We start from the raw sequence: 19171 nt of genomic DNA, 5'->3' as shown, positions 1-19171 counted from the left end.
CCATTGACACTGGACTAAACTATCCTCGATTTTTCTTGCATTTATTGGGATATTTTCATAAGGACATAATCAGATTCTAACTACGAGAGTTTACCAAAATAAACAAATCTCCTTGAAAAACTTACTTATGAAATGATAAATTAATGTTTTCCTATCTCTTAAATTAAACACATAACAATAACTTCTATCTTTAAAGGTAAGGTTACCTTGCAGAGCTGTAAAACGCATAGAGATTTAAGAAATGAAAAATTCTGCTCGACGTATAAATAGAACTCATTTGCAGAATCCCAAAGCACTTAAAAGACATCAATTATAGACTAAATACGGCTACTACAATGTGTAGCCACAACATTTTATGAGCATAGAAAACATTTGGCGAAGAAAGATAACGAGTTTTCAAATTAAGGTTTACTAAATAGGTTTTCAGCAACCTAAAAAGTCTGTTAGGTATTTAGAGATTGATGAACACCTTTTATAATAGAGATTTGTAATAGGTGTTATTATTATAGGGAAAATAGGAAAAAATATTCATGCTTTTATTTCTGATAAACTGACTTCAAACAAAGTCTACTTTAAAAACAGAATTACATCGTCATTCGTGTCTTATGTTGACAAAAAGGCGAATAATACTCATCAGAGCAGCTAGATTTTATTGCATAATTTCTCTGTCACGTACAATATTTGCATTCTTAATGGACTTTCCAAACAGCATTAAATATTAAATAAAAAGGGATCAAACACGATCTTAAACAATACAGAGCCTAAATTGAAAAACATTAACCATGTGCGATAAGATAACAGTGAAAAAGCAACATGCGAAGATATATTGAATAGACCTTACAGTTATGTTCAGTAAAGCGCTAGTGTGACAATTATTGAAGCCGGTGGAAAGAATGGCTAAACACGATTTCATCTTACGCACCCTTAGACGACAAAACGGCCCTGCTCCATCACCTCCCCCCTGAGTTATATATATATTTATTGTCACAACAATGGGGGAGGTAATTGAGTTGAGCATAGCTTCTATTAGCCTGCGTGCAGACTTTACTATCCGTTGCGAAGGAGAGCCAATACGGAACTTGTAAAGTCTGTGTTCTGAGAGCAACTGCCCTCCTGCGAAGAGGCGCTCAATCTTGTGCAATAAGTTCACCCCGCAAGCAGAAAGCATGAAGAAAATGTCGAATGAGAGCAACTGCACGCTTTGCTATCAAGAAACCATTTTGAAGTGTGATCGAAATCTAGTGGAAGGATCTGGCGTTTTTAATCCATAAGAAGAAATTTTGAGCCTTGATTTTCAGTTTTTGGTTCCATTATCGAAATATATTTGTAAAAACTGTGTAGAAATATATTTGTAGAAACTCCTTCGCAACGGATAGTAAAGTCTGCACGCAGGCTAAGCTTCTATCAAATGCTTCTATCATCTTCCATGTGCTGACTCTTTGACGAATTTATCAAGTGTTTTCAGCTTCTTTATCAATGGTTTTTTCAGATGAAAACTATCGAACAACTTAGAAAATATATAGAAAGAGTTAACATAGTGGCAGAAATGTAATGCTGTTTAAAACGGGGGAACCCTGACTGAAAGCTGTGCATCAAAACTATATCACGAAACAGAAAAGGATAACGTTTGGAAATTAACACGGGGCCTTAAGTCAATCATCTCAACCCTTTATGAGCCCCCTAGCTTTCAACCTCAGCAAATCCGTACGAAGTCGTTGTGGATTTGGTCCGAAGTGAGTTTCTGTGAAAAAATGCAATCTCGATTGTAATCTTCCTGCTGCCAAGAAAAGGAGCCTGAAAAGCTTCTGTGGATTGTGCATAATGCGATGTATATTCAAGAAACAGACTGCATTAACATGCTGCAATTGTTACAGTGAGAAGCACGGCAAACGCAAATTGAAAGGGCAAAAACCTCGATCTGCCATTATCAACGAGGGCGAAGATGGGAAGAAACGTTAAACAATCCCATCCATTTTCAGAAAGGCTGAGACTTAGGCACATCAATTTTTCATGAAGAGCCTCTGCAGCTACAATCACGTAAATATATCAGCCAACTGAAGCATGTCTTTAAATCAAGAGAAGTGCTTTTAGGAAGGAATAAAAAGCCTCTTCGACAAGAAACGACTAAGGATTCGATGTCACGTATAGCTTATGTTCACAGACCTACATCTCTTTATATAGGACAGCTAACGGGACAAGAATACTGCCTTGTTGAAAAATGTTTCGAGAAAAAATTATTTCGTTTGCAGCTTGTTTACTTTTATTAAAAAGGAACAAAATATTCATTAGAAATAATCCGGCCCCCTCCAAGGGTAGGGTGACGGTGTCTGAGGTACAGAGGACTTTGCCCCTAACAATGGTTACCTGTAGGCATTTCAAGGCGATGTAGGAAACGCTCTTAGGCTGGACGTGGTAGCCCCAGGGAGCTCCTAGTGCTTGCACATGTACTCGTATTCAAGTTGACGAAAGTATCGGCCATTTGTAAAGGTTCCTACTAAAAATAACATTTTAACATTAATGAGTGTGTGAACTGAAACAGCTGTTGTGCCATTTCAAGTCTGATTCTCTCATTAACATGCAAAACTTGAAGCATTTAAGGGATAGCTCGTTATATCAGGCTTAAGATTTGTCTTTCTTCGGAAAGTGTCACCTGCATATGGCATATATACATTTCTGCTGCCATTTTTTAGCTTTGATCATTTTTGGCAAACTTCAGAACATGGGAATGTTGACGTTTAAAGCGTGGATATATCAACATAAAAGCAGATACAGAACATGAAAAGATAAAATATGATGAAAACGAAAAAAGAGTGACATGTGACGTAGGATTTAGCGAGTATTCAAATAATGTCAAATAAGTATCTCATGGCATATGATGGGGGGAGGGGGTACATGATGTGGACGGCGCGACAAAATTGAGCCCGGGAGGGCTAACAATCAAGTTTAGTGAGGTAGAAGAACCCACCATGGTTGGGTCCGACGTGCATAAAATTTTTGAAATTATACCTTGTAAAAAGGGCTAAAAAGCATCTCCCAGACTAAAATTTAGCAAAATACTATACTGCTATAAAAATTGATTGTTGTTTATTGGTAAAAATAGGAAGGCGGAATGCCATGCTAAAATTCTAGTGATAGACTTTGGGGAAAGAAAGAAACGACAACCTTTCGTTCCAGATAGCACATAGTTGTGAATGACAGAGCAAGATGTTGTTCTGATTGGGAGAATTTTATTTCCTGAACAGAAACGTGCAGTTTCTTGTCTCGAGAAGGTCATGATTATACATCCAAAATGAAAACATTGCAATGATACAGAAAATGATTTACTGAATTAATGCAAATAAAAGAAAAATAATAGAAATATACGTGAATAAATAAGTAACTAGATCAAATAAAATCATCATCTTAGCAGTTTATTCTCTTTTTATTTCATATACTGTTGTAAAAAGTTATAGAAAAAACGATAAAACATTCTTATCTTGACCAAAATGGGGGCCTTCAGCCCACTAGCATATGTGTGGACTCAACCTTGCCTTCATAAACATATGCATCAATCATCATAGCATCCATTGGCTATGACATTGCCTTTGCCATCCATTGCCTTTTTTGCTATGACATCATCATCGCAACTACTTGAGCCCTTTTTACAGACCAAACATTTTGCCACAATGTTACCTCCTTCACCAGCAATTGGTGTATTTCGATGTTGTTGCACTTCAAGAACCACATGATTCGACCCTTACTCCTGAGTCCGCTTCTAGAAAAATGCGCCCCAGATTTCTCTCTCATTCGTTCTTTGAAACTTTGACGAGTTATTGTTTTAAAGGGTCGTTGGAAGTGGTAAAGGAGATTTCAGTACCAAATTTTTCACGAACAATGAACTATGCTTCAATATTCATGAATTGGAAATAACAGATCCTTGGTTTTTCCAAACCGGCAGACCCCAATCCCACGAACTCTCTATGGATTTATGACCATACTGATGCAATTTCGACATACGGATGCAGGCTGGCATTGATCTAGCAGGTCGGTTAGGCCACTGAGCAAAACCCCCGTTGAAGATGACAAAAGAAAGCCTTCTGAAAATTCGATTTAAGTGCTGTAATACCTCCCCGTAATGGGTTAACGGTGACGAAGAGAAACGGCTAGGCTACAGGTGGAGTCAATATATCACACAAAACAAGCATGTGCGGAAATAAATTGGAAAAATTACAGGCCATCCGCAAAAAGTAATGTATTTGAAAAGAAAACATTCAAGCCAAAGTAGAATGACCTGTATATGGAATGCGTTGTTGCTCTGCCTAACGACTCTGGTTTTAAATTAATCAAAAATTAGTTCAGCGAGAGAGGGTTTGATATCGCTAAGCTGCTTATAATCTTTCACTTTCAATTTACCTTGATTTAGGTCAATTGATTAAATGGAAAAAGAAGTGCCTATTCTAGCATCATTCAGAGGGAAATGTTTGAGTTTTGCTTCGAAGATTTTCTTTTGAATAGAAGAAGGTCAGAGAGGCGAGAATCAAATTATTTGAGATAAATATCTCCGCCAACCCTTACGTAAAAAGCATTTCCTGGTTTAAGGCGCCTTTTATAAAATCTAATTAAGTTAACTCCTACGCACACACTCCCAAATTAAAACAACAATATAAGCGAGAGGATATGTTTGGGAATACCATCTTGTTTTTTTACTTTTTATTACTTTTCTTTTTTGCAGCAGGGTTTTTTCGACGTACATACTTGTGGGACATATGTCCCAGTGGGCACTTTTGCTTGTTTTAGCCGTTAAGTAAAAATTCAGTAATTTTTCCCGTGGCCTCAGTCAAAATGGGGACCTATAGTTAATTTGCCTTGTGAAAAACAATTGTACAACTTGCCAGCTCAAATAAAATCTCGGGAGTTGAAAAGACGAGTGGCAGTGATGGGAATGACTGTGACTGTAATGGTGAAGCCTTGGCAAGTTATCTGTTAGATACAGAGGAAGTGATAAAGGTGATAAAATTGTTTTCCAGGATGTTCTTACTACAGTACTTGAAACAGAGAACTTAACAGATAAGTAGTAACAAGTCTGCTGAACATCAAAAGAGGCCGATGTCAACAATAAGCCTAATGAGAGGGCAAAGAAGGACGGTGCATCTGGATCAAACCCTTGTTAGCTGTTAGTGTGGGTAAAAGGGTAAAGGATTTGAGATAATTCGGCTTTAATCGTCTAAGAATTGTCTTGAGGCACCAAGGAGAACAGTTAAAGAGAAAGGAAGCACTTATTACATGCATACGATGTCAGCAATATGAAGAAGAAGTTGATAAATGTTTACAGTCAATGGTCGGCTTCCAATTACAAATTGAATTTATGCCGATGACAGAGATAAGCTCAAGTACTTCTAGATCACTTGCACTCATCAGTGTACAAAGAAGCAACATGGAGTAAGGAAGATGAGAAAGCATTGAGCTCCATGTCAGGGCACCACCATTAGATACCTTTAACAGAGAAGCGCAAAGCAGAGACTCTGAATTTTTCATTTTATCTTGCAGTGGATGCATATGATGATATACAAGTTGAAACAATCAGTAGAAGTTGACCTTCAAGAACACAGTAACCGTTTGGTTCGCTTTTTCAGTAAAGAAGGATGGGACTCAAACTCTGTACCAGAATTTTCTTTCGTGACACATCATTCATCTTGAACACAAATTCTGTTTAGGGGGTTTCGAAAGTTTGATTATTGACTGCTTGATCCTCAATTATTCGTTTTAATGACGAATTCTGAAAATTGTATTCAGTCTAAAAAATTGACCTGGAAAAGTCAAATTTAAACGAACATTTTTATAAACAATTGCTACTCAGGTTCACATTGAGCGGCCTTTCTAGTTTTATCGTCCTCTAGATAACATTGAATTCAACTTTGTAGACCAACGAGTAAAAAAGTTACGAAATCAAAAAAATATATTTGAAGACTCCTTGAATATGGACCATATCATCAGAAAGGGCGCTATAAAATGTATCTGCAAAATTGCTAAAAGATTCCAAATGGGCTGAGGCATTCTCAACTTCTTAATTAAAAATAACGTTAAATAGCATTAAAACCTTTCAGTCAACTTGAAGATGACAATAAATTTGGCTTTGACATAGGCTTAAAACCCAAAACAAAAGATAGTTAATTCATAGGTGTAATGTGTAATGTGTGTAATGTGTATAATAAATTCACTGGGCTTTATCTTAGTCAATAAGCGTTAGATTCAACTGTTCCATCATATATATCACTTATTAAAGTTTTCCAGATTACATGACCGAAATTAAAAACATTCTAAACATAGACTTTTATGAAGTCATCACATTTTAGTTCATTTGGCCCACACAACTAAGGAAACAAACCTTATTGCCTGTCCTTGATTCTTTCCAAGGCTTTCTCTACAAAACTATGCGTCATCTGCAAGAAACAAAGAGGCTTTATAGGACACTAGAAACCTTTTGCGAGTAGGCGTTTTGTTTGGTATACTTCCAAAATAGAGCAGAGACTAACACTAGTTTCGCATTGTAACTTTGTAACAGGTCTCCCCGAGCCACTTAGGACAGAAGCAGAACAAGAAATTGGAGATTTCAATCAAAAATTTTGACAGAATCTTTGTAAATAGAATAGAGGGTGAGTAAATAGAATAGGGGGTGAGTAAATAGAATAGGGGGTGAGAAAACGTATCTCGATCTTTGAGGCTCTTGTAACTGGAATGACATTCCAATAGCACAGCGTTTCATGAATTTCCCTAATAAAAAATAAAAAAAACCAGACACCCTATTCATTCACGAAATCAGTTGTTTTAAATATTTAAAGGTCGGCGGCTACAAAAAAGATAAATTTTCTGGAAATATTGGACAAGTCAAGCAAAGAATCGAATGAATAGAAGTGACTGCAATTGATAAAAATCCAAGAAACATGCATTTGAAAAAGAGATATTTGAACAATGAGATGAACATCTTGCAAACCAGAACGTTTACTAGCTACAAACAAAGCTACTATCCTGTCCTGCCCTGGCAGACTTTCGTCCAATATTTGCAGTATTAAGGAACACATGTTAGTATTGCACTGTACTGTACTGTACTGCACTGCACTGCACTGCACTGTACTGCACTGCACTGCACTGCACTGCACTGCACTGCACTGCACTGCACTGTACTGTACTGTACTGTAATGTACTGTACTGTACTGTACTGTACTGTACTGTACTGTACTGTACTGTACTGTACTGTACTGTAATGTACTGTACTGTACTGTACTGTACTGTACTGTACTGTACTGTACTGCACTGCACTTCACTGCACTGCACTGCACTGCACTGAGCCCCCTACTTCGTATCAACTCCATACAATACGACTGAAAATGAGCCTAGAACGCTCATTTGACGACTAGCAGCCTCAGACAAAATAAATTGTAGGGAAACAGATAAAAACTGAATAATAATCAACAAATTCTCGTTAAATTCTTGTTTAATTTTGTTAATCAATAAATCATACTATTTTCGTGTATTTACATGTTATCATTTTCATCACTTCAAACTGCGTATAGAAAGGTGTCATTGTAAACAGAAAGCCATAACATGTTTCCAATCGACGTTGTGAAAGCAGGCCTCAAGGCTCCATTCAAAACATTATAACTGATAAAATAATAAAAATTTATAAAATAATAAAAACCATCCCTTGAATGTTCCAAAGTCAGTCAACAACAATTTACGTGCTACCGCCTGAAGTTTGACAGTCCAAACAGCTAGAGAAAATTCAAGGAAACAGCCACCCGAAAGGGCATTAAAAATGCATAATAAACAAAGTGGATAGCGGATCAAGGATAACATGTGCATTTACTCGTACTAATTTTAGGTGGAAAATCCAAGACAGGTGCAAGCATGCTGAAAAACTCAGTCTGCAAAAGACAAAAATCAACAATTAACCACCATTTTACAACTCTCAATCAACACTTGTCTATGAATACTTGAAATCTTAGGCGGAGTTGCTATGACCAACGATTTACGAGCTGTTCCTAGTTAAAGTGAAATAGGAAATATCTGAGCCAAAAAAATCGAAACTGATATCGCCGTGAGTTGGTCACCAATCCTTTAAACTCAGACGTTCGAAGTTAGTGTGTGTTATGTTTGTTCCTGCGAAGGCCAGACGGGAACAGTGGAACTTTGCTTAAATGTCAAATACCAGTATTACCATTGACAGAATGAGAATTATGTCGATATTTCCAAACATTATTTCCGAATAAAGCTTAAAATCTAACGGCGACCCAACAACACTCACTTTACGCTAAAAAACGGTAACGTGTAGAGTATTTCCTGACAATTTTAAGAATTCCGCTAAACGGTAGCAATTCTCGACGAAAGGCAGAATTATCGTAGATAGTGAATTTGTTTATCCTGCTTTTCTTTCACTCCCAAGTCACAGAATATGTGCCCCAGTGCTACTTTCAACAAACACAGTTCCAGATGCCAAAGTTTTAAATGCTTTAGCGAGTATTCTCGAATGAAGTCCATTAACTTGAATTTTTATTCTTACCTTAAGTGTTTGAAAATAAGTTTGACAAAACTGATTATTTTCTTAAGTGCTTATCAAGGTTGTGTTGATAAGGTTTCTCAAGACAGTGGAAAAGTTTAATCTTCTTTACGTTTTTGAAAAGCAGTTACTTCTAAGCTAAACAAATCCTTTTTAGATTTAAACCATAAAATAGGGCCCGTATCTTTTGAAAAAGAAATTCCAAAATTCTTGAAATGCTTTAACACTGAATCAAACAAACTTGCAAGCACCACAATCAAAAACAAAAACAAATTAGGTAAAAAAGGAAACATTCTTGCAAGATACAAACTCTTGGAGCATCAACAAAAAACCAGTGCGAAACTTCGGTTTGCAAAAGCCAGAGTTTTAAAACCGGCGCGGAACTCAAAATTCGTGAAGCAAAAAATGATGTACTGTATCAAACTTATTTAGCCTAAAATGATATCCAATGCTGGTCATAAATCAATACTTAGATCGTTCGTTCGTGGCTTTCATTAGCAAGAAGGGATAGATATTCGGCAACCTGAATATCTGGACTTAAATAAGAAGAAGAATAAACTATTGCAAAGAAGAAGCGTTTAGGAACGATGCGAAAATTAAGTGAGATTATCTTCAAAATAGATTATATCTATAATAGCTGATAAAAATCACAAAGGAATCGAACGATCAGAAGGAAACTGGCAGGACGAATAGATTATATTCCTCCGACATCTTCATTAACCGCAGGAAAAACGAAATAAAAAGGAGCCATAACTATGTTTTATTATAGTAACACGTTTAGCTCACTCCGTAAATACTGCGTATATTTGCAAAACAAGAAAAGGCAGCACTGCCACTGAATTATGAAAAAATATATCATCACGAAAACAAAGCAAAAAGCAAGAAAGCAAAATTATTATTGGTGGAAACTTACTGAAAACAGTTTCTGCACTCAACAAGCCACAAAAAGTTGGGTAAACGAAACCGATGACTTTGTCTACACCAGCAACTAGTTGGTTAAAATCCGTAGCAACATCGTACCAAGAATATCTAGAAATTCAATTTGATCTTCGCAGCCGAGGGCACCTGAATGAGCAAATGGCATCAGGCAAAATTCCTCTGAGTTTTATCGTCAACTGCCCTATATAAACAACGTCCGTCGGGAACTGTAAGGGCTAAAATCCGGACTATGAAGTCAAGGATTCAAACAGATGGGACAGGTATAATGTTAGAAAGACGACCCATTCCTCATTCAAGTGGCGTAGTAGGAGGGTACCTAATATGCTTCCGGAGAAGCAGGAATCGTCACTTTTCGGAGACAGAAATCGGGGAGTGGCAAATTTCTGTGAGCGGGATTCGGGAATCGGTAAGATCAGGGTTAGGGAATTGATTGGCGGGAACTCGGATATCGGGGGACCTATTGCATACCCTCTAGTGCAATAGGGGTGGCAGGGTCATGAAAATTAAAATTTACAGACAATGACATCGATAAAGAATATGATGTTTAATTTGGACATGTCACGTTACTTCAAAGTGACATCAGATATTTTACCGACCAACTTATGTATTTATAAGCCAACTGAAGATTTACCATAAAATTCATGAAACATTAAATGTTAGATATATTAAAAATTTATTAGATCTTGATGCTTTCGTCTGCTGGTGAAAATGTCAATAATGCTGTAGTTATCAAAGATATGATTCATTGATATAGTTCACACTTTAAGGCCACTAACATTCAACCTCTTGTGCTCACAAGGACTGATAAATTGTAGAACAACCAAAGCGTCGCATATTTGAAAGATCCATTAGAAAATCCAATCTTTCATCGTTTAGTTATTGAAGCTTTTTGACTGCAGCTAGTCCTGCGTTAACGGTTAAAAAAGTCTGGAAAATACTCCGTTTTTATCTGCATAAATTTCCGTTTTGAGGCAAATTTCCCAGTTTCAAATAGGAAATTGATGGTCTAGGGTGTTCTGGATATTAACCGACGTATTACCGCTATAATATCCGGACTCCGAAAATACAACCTCCTAAAACATCCTTGATACTGAGTATCTCCTTCTTAATTCTCGAATACTTGGCAGGAAAACGTTATGAACAAGCGTAACGACTCAGATAAAATGCATTTTCTTTATTAGTTTACCATATGAACTCATAGCGTAATATTTACACCTTTTGCCAAATGATAACTCGCGTTTTAGAATACAGAGGTTTAAATGCTGCCTCTACAGCGGCAGAAACCTGGTGGTAGAAATCTAAAAAGGGGATTTCCGGTTGCCGGTTTCGTACTGGGTAGAACCGGGTTTTATCGGCAGAGTAGTGAAAAAATCTGGCTACTTGGTACAAACTGCTCTGAGTATCTGAGAACGCAATCTCCGGATGATTTGGTAAAGAAACAAAAACAAAATTTCTTTCCCCATCTCTTCCTGTTTATTGATAATAAAGTGAAGTGGTTGATGGGAATAATAAAAATGATGTGAGGCCAAGACCAGTGTTAGGATATTGTTCGTTTCTGTCCAAAGAGGATCGTGTAAATCTATAAAGCACATCCTCCAGCAGTAAATTAACATACTCTGGATACAGTGTCATGCCTTAAAGAACCTTGAAGTAACATCAACTTTAGGAAAAGGGTTTTTAAACGATCTTTCTGGGCATGCGTTTTTGTAGGGAACTTTTTGCGGTTTAATCTTGAACCGTTTCCATCCCAATTCGAGTATTTCCGATTATCAACCTGAAATTTTTACACAAAGCATTCTTCTTCATAAAATCTATAAGATGTTTTAAGAAGAATGAAATCATTCATTGACAATGTTTTTGAAGAGAATTGCGTGGTCAGTAAATTAGCCCCGCAAGAATTCACCTGCTCGTAGTAGGCTGTCGGCCGTACAATGCATACAACTGAACAGCAACAGGCGATTTGATGTTCCATTAAAAATTGACGAGCTCTTGGAGCAACACTCAATCAAGACATTGACTGAAGCGACCCGATAGTATACCAAAAGACGTTTTTGAGCTCTTTAAGGGTTAAGCGAACAAGCGAGTCATCATCATAATCATATCGGTATTCACAATCTTACGATGGTCACCACTGTTTTACGCATACAATAACAAAATGGCGTATTTATTCGCCAATGTAGCTCTTGCACAAGTCAAAAAAGATGCCTAAATTGACTTGCTATACAACGCAACGCTTTGATTTCTTTGCTATACAACGAAGGAAATCAATTTTAGGATTATTTGGGTCTTATAACCATGCCGGATATTGGCCTTATTTTCATAGACCGTAGCGTCAAAGTTTCATTTCTTCGTAGGTTATGACAGAGGCATGAATTTACACTAAATGCATCACAATAACATTCATGTATTGCTTAGGTTTTGATACAATTACTGCTGTTAATCACTGCAAACTTCCTATTGCTACAGTCAATTTGTATAGCAGTTTAATCTAAGGGGTACTATCTTGAACCGTTGTGGCAAAATGCAGTTTATCATACATTTATTTTTACCACAAAGCTAAACATTAACAAAAAGATTAACCCTATTATTCACTGTGACAGCTGTGAATATAAGAGTAGATGGTGGGGAAGGTTAATTCAAATCTGACTTGACAGACTAATTTATTTCGAAGTCAAAAAGAAATTGAATTAATCCTAGCAAAAAAATCATTCTTGCATTACGGAAAAGCGAAGACTACTTAAGCGATGATAATCCTCCATCATATCAGAAATATATTTTCTATTAACTTTTGGAATAATGATAGTAATTGATAAGAACCTTTGTTAATCATAATACTATCATGTTTGTTTTATTTACGTTATTAATGTTTTGCTTTGTTCTATCATTTAAATGTACAAATTACATGTTTATGTTCGATAGATGAAGGGCAATTTCGGGCTATAAACCTTTACTGTTAAAAAATAATGGTGTTGAAGATCACAGTTTTAAGCCCCGTTCACACGGGAACGCAACCGTTCCGTTTCGTTCTTCTCCGTTCCGAAAAGCGTAACGCTCAGGGGTTGTGTTCACACGGGAACGCTTCAAATGACACCGTTCCGTTCCAAAAAGTGAAACGATAAAATAAGTGATACGAAAAGTGGAACGGTACGCAATCGTTCCGTTCCGTTCCCGTATGAACGCGCAGAACTGGTCCAAAAGATGGAACGATAAGAGTTTTGCCTTTGGCGCAAGCGTCTGTGTTGTTGTTGTGGGAAGCAAGAGGTGACAATAATAAACACAGCGAAGAAAATGGAGGAATTAAAAAACACCATTGGGCTTCTTGGAGTTTCACTTGCTTCACTCACGGTATTACTGAAGCTAAACATGGCGATTATTTCTTTTACAAAGCTTGCATATAGACAGAGAAGGAATCTACTTCTAAACAAAATGAAAAAGAAAGAAAGACGTGGTGTTTTAACTGGTCAAACATTAACATTTCTACTTGCTACAAAAGACAGGAGAGGTCGGCGAAGCATGTGGGAAAGATCTGGCCGAAGTAAGATTTGGTGGAACAACTTTTAAACACTTTTATGACATTAATTGAGGAGCTGAGACCTTTCCTTGAAAAGACAACCACAGTAATGAGAGAGCCTATTTCTGTGGAGACACAACTGGCAATAACACTCTACTATTTAGCTGATGAAGGCCGCTTCAGAAAAGTAGCAAATGCTTCTGGTGTGGGAAAGTCCACTTTCCCACGAGCTTGCTATATTTGGGGCGCTGTTGGTGATTTTTTATTTCTCCATTTCTCCACTTTTTCCATTTGGTGATTTCTTATTCAAATTGTTTAAAAACCCACGAAATCAGCTCAGAGATGAATCGAAATTATAAAATCTATCTCCATTATGGATACGCGCATTAAAAATCATCTTCTTATTTTGGTGCACAAACTGCAGAACGGAAAAACCGAAACGCAATCGTTCCGTTGCCGTTTGAACAGCATACTTTTCCGTTCCAGAAATTGGAACAAAAATGAAACGGAACGATTGCGTTCCCGTGTGAACGGGGCCTTATATACCGTTGCAGTTAATTGATTAACTGAGAAATAATCTGTATTTTCATTACTATAGTAATTATCACAACTGCAAAATTCGGTAACATTTTCATAACTTTCTATGTTATGCTTATGGTAGTCTAAGCCTTTGTGACCTTCCTGCAACTCACTCATCAAAATTTGCAACTCATTCTCTCCCACGTATGATCCACAATACACTTCATTTCATTTTCAAATTCTTTTGGCATGTAAGTCCCTCGGTTAGAGAAATACTATAATGTTATACAACAAGATTAATAAAAGAAATAAAATCAAGCGAGTTCATGTAAAAAACACCGTTGCTTCGGGGGATTTCATCAACCCTTCTTGGAAATTCTCTAGTGTAGGTCTTCCCCTTATTTTATCGCTCAACCCATTCAAGTGACTGATTATGGCGATTATTGATTATTAACATCTATGATTCGTGATTATGATGATGATGACTTCAATAATGAAAAAAGGCGACAATAATGAAGATGATGAGTGAAAGCGGGGCTCCAGTAGTGCGCAAATATTTCCAACTTCAAACACCAAACTTCAATATTTACAAAATTGGTACGTGAAAGTTAGTAATCGGCAGACCAATATAAACGAAAGACAAAACGCTCCAAGCCAGAGTAATTATTACAAGTGAACCTCGTGCACCTGCCAATTTAGACTCTAAATAAGCCCTTCATGATTTCTGTAAATATTATTAAACTCTATGCTATGAAAAGGCTTTCTGATTTCATTGACTTGCACACAGTTTTGCCAATCATTTCTTACAGACAAAAGCTCTAGTTTTTATATTGTCCTTTAAATCTCAGTTTTCTGATTAATATCTTGATCACGCCCTTGAAATCTGAATTTAAATAAAAGAAAGCTTGAAAGTTTGATTCCAGAAGCTGATTCGATGACTACGTTTGGTTAAGATGGTAGCTTATGGCTGTTAAGGTAGCTAGTGAAATAAAACTAGGAAATGGTGCCGTAGAACTGTTCTATTCTGTTTGCTTGGGAGCCGTGTCATTCCATGGCGATGGCGGTCATGGTCGTTTAGCACTGTCTATCTTTAGCAGCTACAATGCTCGCCAAAAGTCTTGGTACACTAAGCTAAAATTTCGCATAGGTTCAGCAGCATTCCCTATTTCTCTTGAAACAATGTTGAAACAATTTTTAACAGTTTTAAAGCTTGAAATTCATCCAATGTAACTCTGAAATTCATCCAATGTAATAGGATATGTAATAGGCTTTTCAACCAACATTGTTTTCGGGGGGATGGGGATATTTCTGCATCTTACGGCCGCAAAATTTTATTTCATCAAAACCTTACATTGACCGCGGGCTGTTCCAAGGACTTTGGTCAAGGATTGTATTAGCAACGTCCGCTCTGTCATGTGCTTCCTCCTTTATGCTGCTACCTGCACTGACATCCAACTGCCCAGGCTGCTTAGGAATATTGTCCTCTCCCACCCTATACTGCTTCTTTCTTCCATCTTGGCTGTTAGCACTAGGTTTTCTGGTTCCTTACGCTTGAAAGCATCAAATTCAACATGAGGCACAGCAATATATTTGGTAGATCAATTTTATCACAGTGATAGAGAAAGAATGAAAGGATAGCGTGAGTATGGTGGAGAAGTTATGATCATAGCTTGGATCTTGATTCAAATTGCATGTTCAAAAGTCTCGCTTAAAGGACAGTTTGCCTTAAGTTTGCCAAGGTGTTATTAAATGGGACGGTTTTAAAGAAATTGGAAGAAGCTGTGTTTATGGCAGGTATGGAGCCATAGATGATGGCACAAAGGTGTCTTTCCTAGCAAAATAGAAAGCTATAAAAGAAGACAAGTTATTCTGTTGCGTGTCACTTCGCCTGTAAAAAGGAAAAGGCCACTCGCAGGTCTGAAAATACTGCCTTAGTTTATATTGCACAAAGCAAGAAATAAGACTGGGGTTGAATCATATCAAACAGTGAAAACAAAGATTATCTCAGAAGGAGACAGGCCATACACATGGATTAACATAATGTGCAGTGAACCTACTTTCACCGAGCCATTGCCTCGACTGATATGCCACTGCTCAAAATGCCTTCATGCACTGTGGTAGTATTTTAATGAAGCATTCAAAGTAGGCATTAATTATTCACAGAGATAATCATAATTGTCCTTCGAAGACCAACTGTTTGCTTCTAACTGTAATTATTAAGCAAGAAACAGCTCACAAAATCAACAATATGTTTGGCCCTAAGGAAGATATTTTGGGTTATTTTTAATCTAATCATTACAAACATTTTCAGTAAAATGCTGGCAAGTGTAGACAATTTAAGATTTAATGAGACCTCAAATCAAAACAAGGACATGCATGTTGTGTTTTTCCTATAGGCAATTGCATACCTATTCAAACCATGGCTATGATATTCGTCTGGTGGCTTAAAGAGCTATTCATTCGTGACAGTTGCCTAAGGAAACATTTCTACTTATAAATTCAAAATGCCCTTGAAGAATAATATGAAAACAACTGAAATCTAGAAGTAGAGAGGCAATTAAGTCAGCCAGCAAAAACATTATCGTATCTTTCTTATGATAGAAGCATGGTCTTTTTAGAAATAGGAGGCTCAACAGTTTATGAAAGGTTCCTTATCAATAGGTGTCTACATTGGTTTTGCCTTACTCAACTCCTGAAAATTTTAATGTTGTTGTGGCACACTGTTTTTATTTGAAGCTTTAAAGTCTTTTCGGGTTAGAAATTATCTTAATTAAAACAATAAGTCCTCGAAATCAAGATATGATGTACCCTTCAGATGAGTATTCAGCTGGGCATAGAGGAATTTAGGGCATCAAGTCATGATAAAATGGATTGGGTATACCATAAGTGCCGAAATCAGCTTAGTCATGGTTTTCATGACTGCGATGACATTGGTTGACTTGGAACTGGTCATATGAACTCACTTCATACTGATTGAAAAAACAATTTCCATCAATGGCAAGTTGTCAACAACAGATGCAAATATCCCATAAAACAGCAGTGATCACACTGAAACCAAATGACCCCCTATTAGAAAAGGCCTATTTACCATGACTCAATGTCTTTAAAGCAGTATAAATCTATAAAATATCCTTGGGTTGTAATGTTGTAGTTCTCTGATTCACGTCTCTTGGCTTAACAAATGGACCAAGAATAAGAAAGGGTTTTTATCCAGGAACTAATTAGGGTTGAAAATGAAGCTCTAGTATAGCATGCTATGTCTTGATTAGTCTTAAATGCATAAAACCGTTTAAGTTCATTTGCTGGACAAATTTTGATATAAACAATGCATATCACTTTGGTTTGTAGAGAAAGATAGCTCTATGTCGCAGATCCAAATTTCTCCCTTAATGCAATCATCAGACAGCTTTCTGAAACACTATCTTCCAAGTTAATAAAACATTACATTTCATCAGAATATTACAAATTCTTGTGTTAGCTATACACATTTTCCAATTCATTGATACAAAATTAAATGTAATTAATTTAGCATATTTTACACATTGAAGGGAATACACTGTTTTTAAAACAAGGATCTAGACAGCTGGGGCAGAGCAGGATTGAAAAACATAATACGAGAGAAAATGTGAGCAATTTTATCAACCAGGGCAGGACTCAAACATGTGACTAAGGCCACTCTATGCCTCTGCTCTGCCATTATCTATTATACATATCAGTTCACCATAAATATTTATGAAATATAGAGAGCCCTGTCCAGATTGTTATGTCTCTAAGATACTGTGAATATCAACAATATCCAATACTATCCAAAAGATTGTTATGTCTCTAAGATACTGGGAATATCAACAATATCCAATACTATCCAAAAGATTGTTATGTCTCTAAGATACTGGGAATATCAACAATATCTAAATACTATCCAAATAAAAAACCAGCTGAAAATGCTAATTGATGTTAATACAATTTCACCTACAAACAAACTGAATCAAATAACATACCAGAAAGCATAAAAAACAATAAGCATATCAATTGGCTTTTTTGAAGATATATGGCATTCCTCACTGAATTATTTTTTAACAACACTGGCTAAATAAACTTGTCTCAGAAAAAAAAATTATTGCGCTTCAAGCTTCACTGAGTTGCATCAAAGAAGTTTCTTTTCATCTATTTTCAGAGTAATACTATTATTGTCCTAACTAGGTTGTTATATCGAAAGAACAAACTAAATTTCATTCATAACTCTTTCATTTCATTCCCTTTGGAAAAATCATAGCATGTTCTTATAGACAGGGTTTAAGGTAGCTTATGAAAGGGAAAAAATTCAGTCAAGGAATTGAAAGGAGGAGAAAATACCATCAAAGATATGGTCAGCAAAATGCAGGTCCTGAACAAAACAATAAAAACAAACCCCAGAAAAATGCAGCAAGATAAACAACCCATGACACATAAGCAAACATGAAACAGTTCTTTGATTCATGTATAAAACTTGTAACAAAGCAGTATTCAGACATTGATTCCAAGAAGCCACCCACCATAGAAATAGGTATTACCAGGTGATACATTCTTTTGAACAAAAGATTAATAAGTTTCCTATCATCATTACTATAGTATCATGAAAATGAATTCACATTTAACAAATACAATTCCCTACAAAATCATGTGTCATATTGCCACCAAGTTGTAATGAGACAAGAAGGAAAATGTAAAAAGGGTTTGCATTTAATTTAATTGGCTCATTGATGATTCGGACTTTGTGTTTGTTATAATCTTTACTGAAGGGGATAAGAAAATTCAACCTTTCAAAAGAAAATCATTCTGAGCAATCTAATGGGGGGCTACCTTGCTAATAGTTTTTACCAGCCAATTGTGTATTGTCTCTATAATTTTTGTTTATTTTTATAATATTTTATCTGCTATATCATAAACAAATTATTTACCTCTTGATAGGTCTTAAATTATACATCAGAAAAGTCTTTTATATGTAATAAACTCAAACTCATAAAATCAAAAACATAATGAAAATTACTGTAAATAGGTTTGTTGTATGAAAAATAAATAGGACTGATGATCACATTAAGAAAGAAACTCAAAACTACAACTTAAAGTTCAATAAAACAAGGCAATCATACACTACCATATAAGTTTGTGGAAACATGAGAATCTGCTGTAAGTTGCTCAATGAAAAGACTATCATATGCAGGCTAATTTTTTACCCCATAGACTATCACAAGTAGTGGCAGATTCAGCTCTTAGAAATGAAGACAAGCTTAGTGTTTTTGGAGGTTATGCTTATAGAAGCTGCTCGTTAATGGTTTGACTGTAAACCTACCTAACGCCTGTTTTGGTGATTGTTTACAAATTGCAAAGGTAATTCTTTGCACATCCTTTTATTTTCTAAACTAGCATGACTAAGTTGAAGTTTACGCTGTTCATCCTTTTCATTGTGTTCAGATTTATTATTCTTCGCTGCACTTTATTGACAGCATAGAATAACAAAAAACAAACTCAACTTACGAGTAAACATGAAGCTTCCGTTTATTAATTTGTGATGATGCAAGCGATATATGTACTATGTCGACATGTCTGGTTTGCCTTTGTTTAGACACAGCTAAAACAGACAATATTTCTGAGCCTTTAAAACCATGAAAAAGAAACATAAGCTTTTCCTC

The 19171-nt window shown here is 36.2% G+C and overlaps 1 protein-coding gene across 4 annotated transcripts in view; it reads right to left on the bottom strand.

The window, feature by feature from the left end:
* LOC135688532 (uncharacterized) overlaps positions 1-19171 on the bottom strand; it is a 30401-nt gene that overhangs the window by 10536 nt on the left and 694 nt on the right. For 2 of the 4 annotated variants that reach the window (XM_089114155.1, XM_065205423.2), the window contains exon 2: positions 6365-6419. The exons of 1 other annotated variant lie outside the window; for it this stretch is intronic. The gene's annotated coding sequence lies outside the window, so the exon portion shown is untranslated. Of the gene's footprint in view, positions 1-6364; positions 6420-9446; positions 19161-19171 lie in introns of those variants that run through there. One more of the 4 variants, XM_065205425.2, reaches the window with a different exon arrangement.

Source organism: Rhopilema esculentum, chromosome 19, assembly GCF_057945365.1.
Source record: "Rhopilema esculentum isolate cy_ngs chromosome 19, ASM5794536v1, whole genome shotgun sequence".
Classification (NCBI taxonomy): Eukaryota; Metazoa; Cnidaria; class Scyphozoa; order Rhizostomeae; family Rhizostomatidae; genus Rhopilema; species Rhopilema esculentum.
Note: the sequence above shows the minus strand (reverse complement) of the source record. Positions and strands in the feature narration are given on the sequence as shown.